Source organism: Gossypium arboreum, chromosome 13 (assembly GCF_025698485.1).
Source record: "Gossypium arboreum isolate Shixiya-1 chromosome 13, ASM2569848v2, whole genome shotgun sequence".
Lineage (NCBI taxonomy): Eukaryota > Viridiplantae > Streptophyta > Magnoliopsida > Malvales > Malvaceae > Gossypium > Gossypium arboreum.
This window is the reverse complement of record NC_069082.1, coordinates 67,244,564-67,253,986: the sequence shown is the minus strand read 5'-3', so window position 1 is coordinate 67,253,986 and position 9,423 is coordinate 67,244,564.

Sequence of the window (9,423 nt, the reverse complement as noted above, 5' to 3'; positions counted from 1 at the left end):
GAAATGGGTTATTTGACATGCAACTCCACCCTTGTGTTAACATGCACTAATAAGCCATTTAAAATTAGCCTATCATATTTCACCATGTTTCACATTGATCCCTATTTAATAATTTCTCATAAAATTGGTAAAATTAGAGAATGAAACTTCCACATATGCATGCACACACATAGTAAGCATAGAATATAACAATTAATTATTTTTATGACTCGGTTTAGTGGTCCCGAAACCACTTTCCGACTAGGGTCAATTTAGGGCTGTCACACTACTCAACCCACCATCCGCTACTCTCCACCCGTACCAACCAACACACCATGTGGGGATTAACTCGACCCACCCTGCCATAACTCTCCACCGGTAGCTTAGTCTTTATCATATAACCGAGGCCTAGCCTCTTTTAATAACTAGGGCAAAAGCCCTTTTTATAATCAGGGCATAAGCCCTTTAATAATCAGGGCGTAAGCCTTTTTGATAACTGGGGCATAAGCCCTTTTGATAATCAGGGCATAAGCCCTTTAATAATCGGGGCATAAGCCCTTTTCACTTCCTCCATTCATATAAAACCCAACCCAATGCATTTATGAATACATCAAGTGCATATCATACGTATCATGTGCATATCATACATGTCATGTGCATATCATACATACCATGTTTATCAAAATCCCATGTATTAAAATCATACATAAACCCTAGGGGTATAATGGTCATTTTTACCTAGGGGCAAAACGGTCATTTTCATGTTATAAGGGTAATCTTGTAATTTTACCAAAAATTAGGGTTTCCATGTTCATTAATGGTTACTAACAATTCATAGGTGCAAATAGTGATTCTGGCCCATTTTTTAGAGAAATCGAGTTATTGGGCCTAAAACCCCTAATGGCCCTACTTAGCCGATTTTGTCATCTAGGCCTATTCAGCCTATATTCCATAATAGTATTAATAGTCTTAACAGGAAATTTAACAAATTTTCGTTTTCTACCAATTTTACCCAAATGGGCCCGAAAGCTTATTGGGCCCTATTTCAGCCCCTCAAGGCCCAACTTACCGTGAATGCCAGAAATCACGTTCTTATCGTTTCCATTATTCTCGATCATCATCTCATCAATTCTAACTAACTAGTGAGCGTTCGCTTGCTCACGAGTCCTCAAAATGCCAGAATTTCGGCATTTTGGCTTTTCGGCATTTATCGCTTTAAGATTATGAAAAGGGTTCGTTACACACCTGATTTGCAATATTCCTTGACGAGATCTCCTATGCGATTTCTCCTATAATCAACCACTTATAGATTAGACCATGTTAATATTAAACCAAATCGAAAACTACCTATTATCATCACTTACACAGTCGGCCACCATCCACAATGGCCCTTGGGTTCATATCTTTGCCGAAGTTGATGACTAGATTTAGTCACTCTAATGATCCAAGCTTTTCACACACCTCGATCGGTAGCCTTTAATCCTCACTAGCACCAACAAACCAAATAACACCAAAACCCTTTTAGCCTTAGTCGACGAGAGGGTTTTCACTTTTCTTAAACCACAAGATACAAATGGAAAGAAGGTTCAATACTTACCAAGAGATCTACTCGTTGAAGAACGCTCCAAATACCTTCCTACCCCATATATTGTAGAATCCAAGTTAAACGTATGAAAATAGATCTAAATATTAATTCCTAATCACTAAAATATGAAGCTTTGGCTTTTCAAAGAAATATTAATCTAAGCTATTACGAGGTTAGTACACACATTACGGGTTGAAGTTGAAACGCTTCCAAAATCAATCGCCTCGATAACCACCACCGCCACTCAAACTTAACTAATCCAATATCAATATATGTAAATCCTAAGCACATCACCATACTAACATAAGGGCATATTCGTCATTTTACCATACGAGGTATTACGGTCACTTTACCCTACAGGGCTTTACGGTCACTTTACCCTACAGGGGCTTTACGGTCTTTTTACCTAATAGGGTATTTTAGTCATTTCATCCTACAAGGGTGTTTTGGTAAATCTACAAACCAAAGGTATTTCAGTAATTTTGTAAACCAATGGTATTTCTATAATTTTTAGAAAGTCAAGGGTATTTCTATAACTTTGTAAATCAGGGGTATTTTGGTAATTTTACAAATTGAGGGTATTTCGGTAATTTCACAAACCAGTGGTATTTTAGTAATTTTACAAGCTAGGGGTATTTTGGTAATTTTACAAATTGAGGGTATTTCTGTAATTTTACAAACCAAGGGTATTTTAGCAATTTTACAGACTAGGGTTTTTTAGTAATTTTGTAAATCGAGGTAAAACAATAATTACGAATCAAGGGTAAAACAAGAATTCTATAAATCAAGGGTAAAACTAGTACTTCTATAAATCGAGGGTAAAACGGTAATTTTGTAAGTCGAAGGTAAAATGGTAATTATGTAAATCGGGGGTAAAATGGTAATTATGTAAATCAGGGGTAAAATGGTAATTATGTAAATCGGGGGTAAAACGATAATTCTGTAAATCGGGGGTACTTTGGTAATTTTACAAGTCGAAGGTATTTCAGTAATTTTACAAATCGAGGGTATTTCAGTATTTTTACAAACTAAGCGTATTTCGGTAATTTTAGTAAGCTAAAGTATTCTAAACAGGATAACAATACGAATGGGCCTAAAGCCTATTCTCTACCAAATGGACCCACACTCGTGTGGCCCTTTTAGCCCAAATCTAGCCACGATATGAGATTCACCTAGCCTAGTCTAATATTTACAACACAATCAAACAACTTATCCAATTGGGCTCAGTAGGCCCATTGGGCCCACATGACCCATTTCACCCATCGCGTCTCAAGTAGCCATCCTACAGCCTAGAGTAGTAAAAATACACACGATAGGAGACTGGAGTTAATCCACACTCCGAGCACTCTTAGCCGACGCCCAACCCAAACGAGCACGCCATACAAATGAAAGGGATCACCAAGAAAGGTACATTTACTCTCCTCATGGTTCTCTCTATTTAAAGCCACCAGATCCACTCTTATATTAGCTTCCCGATGTGGGATCCTCCAACATTAGAGTTTAAATTCAACACCAACTCTTGCCACCGTTAGCAAAATAAATGCTCCTTGCTTGCCATGGGATTCAACCCATGCCTCCCTCGAGATGCTCCACACGCTATTTGCCACTAAGCCACAAGGCTTTTTGTGTCATATTTTATCCCCAATTAATTATAAGGTCTAAAGGCCAAAGTCCGGTTCCTTTAAAAAACCAAAATAAATTGCAAGAGCCAAGGCTTGAACCTGTGCTCCCATACAACCTTAATGACGCCACAACCACTAGACTACAAGCTTCCTTGTGTCATTTATTTAACACAATAATTTAAAAACCCTCATCCAAGCATCTAGGTTTTTTTTTTCACTTAATACCAAAATTTTTGCTAGAGCCCAAGTTTGAACCCAAGATTTCTCTAACACTTCTCAGGGCCATTAACCACCAAAGCGGACATTTAATTGTGACATTTCATTGCACAATTAAATACCTATATAAAACCTCCTTACATACCCACACCCAAGGCCCAATACTTCTAGGCCCAAATTCGGGGTGTTACACATTCTATAAAGAGCAATAGAAATGGGTGTTGTACCCGGAACCAATTCCATTGGAGCCATTCTATAAGGAGCAATAGAAATGGGTGTTGTACCTGAAACCAATTCAATACCAAACTCAACTTCTCTGATAGGAGGCAAACCTGGTAGTTTTTCCGAAAACATATTAGGAAACTCACATACCAAAGACACTGATTCAATTTTCAACTCTGGATCTTTAGTATTCAACAAAAAAGCAAGATAAGCTTCATATCCTTTTCTCAAGCATTTCTGAGCAGACATAACAGAAATCATGGCAATTGAACTATCTGACTCATCTGAATTAACCCGAAGAATTTCACCATTTTTGCATTTCAACTCAATGAATTTCTTTGCACAATTCACTATCACGTCATGCGCAATCAACCAATCCATACCAAGAATCACATCAAACTCATCAAATGACAATAGCATGAGATCGGCCTGAAAACAGTAACCTCTAATCATCAAAGGGCAATTTTTACATACTAGATCGTTGAAACCAGAAATGAATTGCATATTGAAACTGGAAATGAATTGCATATTGAATCAAATGAAAAGAAATGGATAGAAATGAGAAACATTTGAAAATGAATGTGGTTTTCTTTAAATGGAAATGACTTGAAAAATTAATTTATGTTCTTCTGAATTATTAATTAATTAACTAATTAATTAAAGTTCAAAAATGGAATTAAATTAATTGGTCATTGTGAATCTGTTGAATTTAGGAATATTAAATATATTTTCACATAGATTCTTTTACGGTAATTTATCATGATTTTAACTAATTAAAATCAAAGTTGAGAAAATTATTTAATTGGGAAATTAATTTAACTATTTAAATTAATTTATGATGTTTATTTTGGGAAATAGAAAAACATGTATTGTGTTGGATTGAGTTACAAAGTACTGAGTTAAAAGTCTAGGAAGTACTTATAATTGAGCCCAAAAGCCTCTTATATTGATACATGATACAACAAACCCTAGTTTATTTAACTAGGGTTGTCGATCTTCTCTCTTCTAGTTAGACTAGGATTTTGTTTTTCTATTGAAATATACTTCTAATAATTCAGTAAGGGTTTCACTTCTTCTCCCTATAAAAGATGACATTGGTAGAGCTAAATACACAATTTTAAGATATTGTTATTCTGCTAGGAAATAGTGAGAATTTATTTTCTAAATTTAAATTCTATTTTTGGAATAACAGTTCTTGCAGTTTCTATTAAAGAGAGATTTGTTACCCATTGAAAGTAAAGTAAATAATTTTTGGTTTTGTGTTTGATTCAAATTCGTTCGAGTCCACACTCAAAGTAATTCGTGGTACGAGAATAGTAGAGAAGGTAGTTCAGTTGAAAGTTGAAAACGACACATATTTTGTCCACTTGGGAATTTGTATTGTCATTTTTCATCACTATCATTTATCAATTAATGACATGCAAAACTTTACACTCATTACAATTTGGCCTTATTTTTCAAGAAAATTATTGTTTATTAAATTAACTCTTTAATATCACTTATAATTAAATTCACTATCATAAACACTTCATTAAAATTCTCCATAAATACTTATTTACATATTAAATTTTGGTTACTTTGCTATCTAGTCTTCTTTGCATAAACATCACTTGCTTTATAATCTTTTCGATTTAACCCCTACTAGCATATATTTTCATTAATCACCATCCTCTTTCTTAGTATTAACTTCACTTCCATATACCTTTACACATGAATATGTTATTTCAAAATCTTAATACACTTAGTCACTTTCAGATATTTTACAGCTTGGTCCTTTTCAATATGAAATTTATTTATTTATTTACATAATCACTATAATCATCTCTCTTCCATGTAGCACTTCATTTGAATAATTATTTCTAATGTTTTCAATATTTTTAGTCACTTCTAAATATCTTACAATCTAGTCCTTAACATTATAGAAATTCAATAATTATTATAATTATCCTTCTAACTTCACTTTTCATTCAATTTTTATATCTCATAACACTTTAATTCTTTTAATTTCAAATAATATGTAAATTATGTGAGCTACTTGTTAAATATAATTGTTACCGAGTATTGATTTCGGCATTCTACGGAAGACGGCAAGGATAAGTGTTCGAGAAAATCTCGCTTTGAACCTTAGGAATAGATTAGGATACAAGTGACATGTCACTAGGATGGTTGAGCATCCGAACTCGTTGAGTTGAGTCCGAGTTCACTTATGGATGCGAATGTCCGAACTCGTTGAGTTGAGTCCGAGTTCGTGAAATGTAACTAGGCATCCGAGCTCGTTGAGTTGAGTCCGAGTTCACTTATGGATGCTGACGCCGAGCTCGTTGAGTTGAGTCCGAGTTCGCTTATGGGCGGGTTACATGATTGCTTGATTGTATATATGGCACTTATGTGCAAGTTATCCATGTATCCGAATTATATTCGATGTGTTCAACAGTAAAGTTCTACTCAAATGGAGGAATATTTGAGATGTAAAGAGACGATTGGTAAGTGATATGAAATGGATATTTTGGACAGGTATGTATTTAACCCTCGGGTTGAGTATTGATACAACCACGATAAGGTAAGAAGATGATGAAGAATGATTAAAATGTGATATGTGTTTTAGTGATGTATGCTAATGTTGATTGGTATAACTGCTTGTTATGTTACTTATTGTTTGCATATGAACTTACTAAGCATTTATGCTTACTCTCCTTCTTACTCATTGTAGTTTTGGACAAGCCAGCTCAGAGTCGGGATAGGTCAAGGCTCACCACACTATCCTAAGACTTTTGATAAATGGCTTGTAAATTTAAGTATGGCATGTATAGCAATATACCTATTTTGTGTAAATGATCTTATGGTATGGTTGTGGAATGGTTGAGGAAATTCTTGATAATGATAAATTATGAAAATGGTTAATGTAGATTATGTTTGATGTTAAGGAAAACTATTAAGATACTTAGTGCATAAAACACATAAAAAGGATGAAATTTGCCATAAATGAATCTTGCAGCAACAACACCGACGCGAGTTTTAAAATTTACTAAAAATCATAGCAATTGAATTTGGTGATGGAATATGTATCAAATTGAATCTTATTATGTCTAGTTTCATATGAAACAAATGAAACAAGTAAAGGAATTATATGTTAGAAGATATTTGAATTTTAGTGAAACAGAGTCATAGCAGTTTCTGAATCCCCTGTTCCTACTTTAGAAATTCACCATAAATTTTAAAGATATAATTAGGTGGTTTATTTTATATCCTCAGAATCCTTATTCAGTCTAGTTTTAGTACAAACAAATCTCATAGTCATATGAATTTTGTACAGAGAGAAATGTGGTTCGCAGTTAACAGAGGTCAGACCAGTCGAGTCCTGAAACAGGGGTAACTTTAACTAATAAAATGTAATAATTGGCCCAACCAAAAATTCTATAAAGAAATTATTAGATAGGTATATGAGTCTAGATTCAGGTAAAATTTACGGATCTTAATTTCGAGTTTCGTAACTCGAGATATGATTTTTTTGTGACTGTGACGCAAGTAGCTTAAAAGCTGTGAATGTAGAAACAAATAATCCAAAGTTCTAAAAATGTTAAACTAAGCTTAGTAACACCTCATACTCGAATCCGGCGACGGTCTCGGGCGTGGGGGAGTTACATTTAGTGGTATCAGAGCAGGTTTAGTCAGTTCTCGGACTATGTGTTGTATGTACGGATTTTTGCTATACATGCCATATGTATAAATTGTGATAGTGTGACGACTTCTGACTTTTTTTAAATGATTTTTTTATATAGTAAATGGATCCCGATCCAGCTGTGGCAGATGAAGTAGTGAGTAATGCGCCACTCCGCTGAAGGAGCAACACCGACTGAAAATCTACCTCCTCTTGTTGGTCGGGGAGGAGGAGAAAGGATCGGAAGCCTTTCTCCAAATGATGAGTGCATGGTACATCGAGTTCGCTCAGACGAACCCAAATGTACGACCTCCCCACCTCCCCAATTCCTCAACTCAGACCCCGATGCCTCGTGGTGTAGACCGATGAAATTTCATAGAACTCAGCTTGATAGAATTCGCAAGCAAGGGGCAAGAATTTAAAGCAAATATTGATGATGATGCCGAGAGAGCGAGTTCGCTTGAAAATTCAATCCGTATTTGACGAATTATCTTGTACTCTGAAGAATGTTTGAAATGCGCTATATCTTTGTTGAGGATTCACTTATAATTGGTGGAAGACTTTGATTTCGGTGGTACCGAAGAGAAAATAACTTGGGAATTCTTTCAAGAAGAGTTTGGAAGAAATATATTAGTGAAAGATTTATTGATCGAAGCGTAAAGAATTTCTTGAGTGAAGCAAGGTAATATGATGATTCATGAATATGAAAGAGAGTTTGTTCAATTAAGTAAGTATGCCGAGAGTATGTTCCTCAGAGGCCAAGATGTGCCGACGATTTGAAGACGGGCTCAACGAAGACATCAAGGTATTTGTTGGAATTCTTGAATTAAAAGAAATGGTAGTATTGGTTGATCGAGCTTGTAAGGTCAAGAATTACTTAAAGAAAAGAAAAGGTAGAGGTGAGACTAGAAATTGGAAGAAAAGACCGATGAGCGGTTCATTTTCACAAAGAACTCGGAAAGTCAAGGAATATGAATCCTCGTTCCCAAGCTTCACTGGGCAATCATATGGGAATTATAGGAAGCAAAATGTGGGTCCTAAATCCCGCACTACTTGGCTGACAAAGTAGGGAACTCGAGATTTGTTAAACCCGAGTGCGGTGGTGTGGTAGAAATCATTTTGGTCCGTAGAGCAAATGAATGTTTTCGATGTGGTTCTCCTGATCATTTTATTAGAGACGCCTAAAGAGAGTGAAAAAGAAAAATTTCGAATACAAAAACAAGTGGGGTGGATTTGAGAGGAAGATATCCAAGAAAAGTCGGGGCGAAGCAAGCGGTAGAAGAATGAAGCCGTGGATGCACCAGTTAGACTCAAGGAAGGGCTCGGCTAGAACTTATGCTATTAAAGCACGTGAAGATGCTTCCTCACCGATGTGATTACCGGTACATTTTCCCTCTATAATGTTAATGTTATTGCTTTGATTGATCCCGGTTCTACTCATTCATATGTGTGCATGAAATTGGTTTCTAGTATGAATATACTTGTTGAGAACACAGAATTTATGATTAGAGTGTCGAATCCATTAAGTAAATGTGTGACTGTCGATAAAGTATGTAAGAAATGTCCTTTAATGATTTGGGGTCATTACTTTTTGGCCGACTTGATGTTGTTACCGTTTGATGAATTTGATGTTATTTTGGGTATGGATTGGTTGACATTGCATGATGCTATAGTAAATTGCAAAGAAAAGGTTATAGAATTAAAGTGTGGAAATGGTGAAACTCTGCGGGTTGAATCAGATAAATCAGAGGCATTGCCTAGTGTGATTTCTTCAATGTCGGCTCAAAGATATCTGAGAAAGGGTTATGAAGCTTATTTGGCGTATGTAATTAATACAAAAGAAGTTGAAAAGAAAGTTGAATCAAGGTTTGGTTGTGTGAATTTGCGACGATTTCCAGAAGAATTGCTGGGTTTGCCTCCAGTCAGGGAAGTAGAATTTGGTATTGATTTGATACCGAGAACAACTCCGATTTCAATTGCTCCGTATAGAATGGCACCAGTAGAGTTGAAGGAATTAAAGTCGCAGTTGCAAGAGTTGACTGATAAAGGTTTTGTGAGACCGAGTTTTTCACCTTAGGGTGCTCCCGTGTTATTTGTGAAAAAGAAGGATGGTTCTATGAGGTTGTGTGTTGATTATCGGT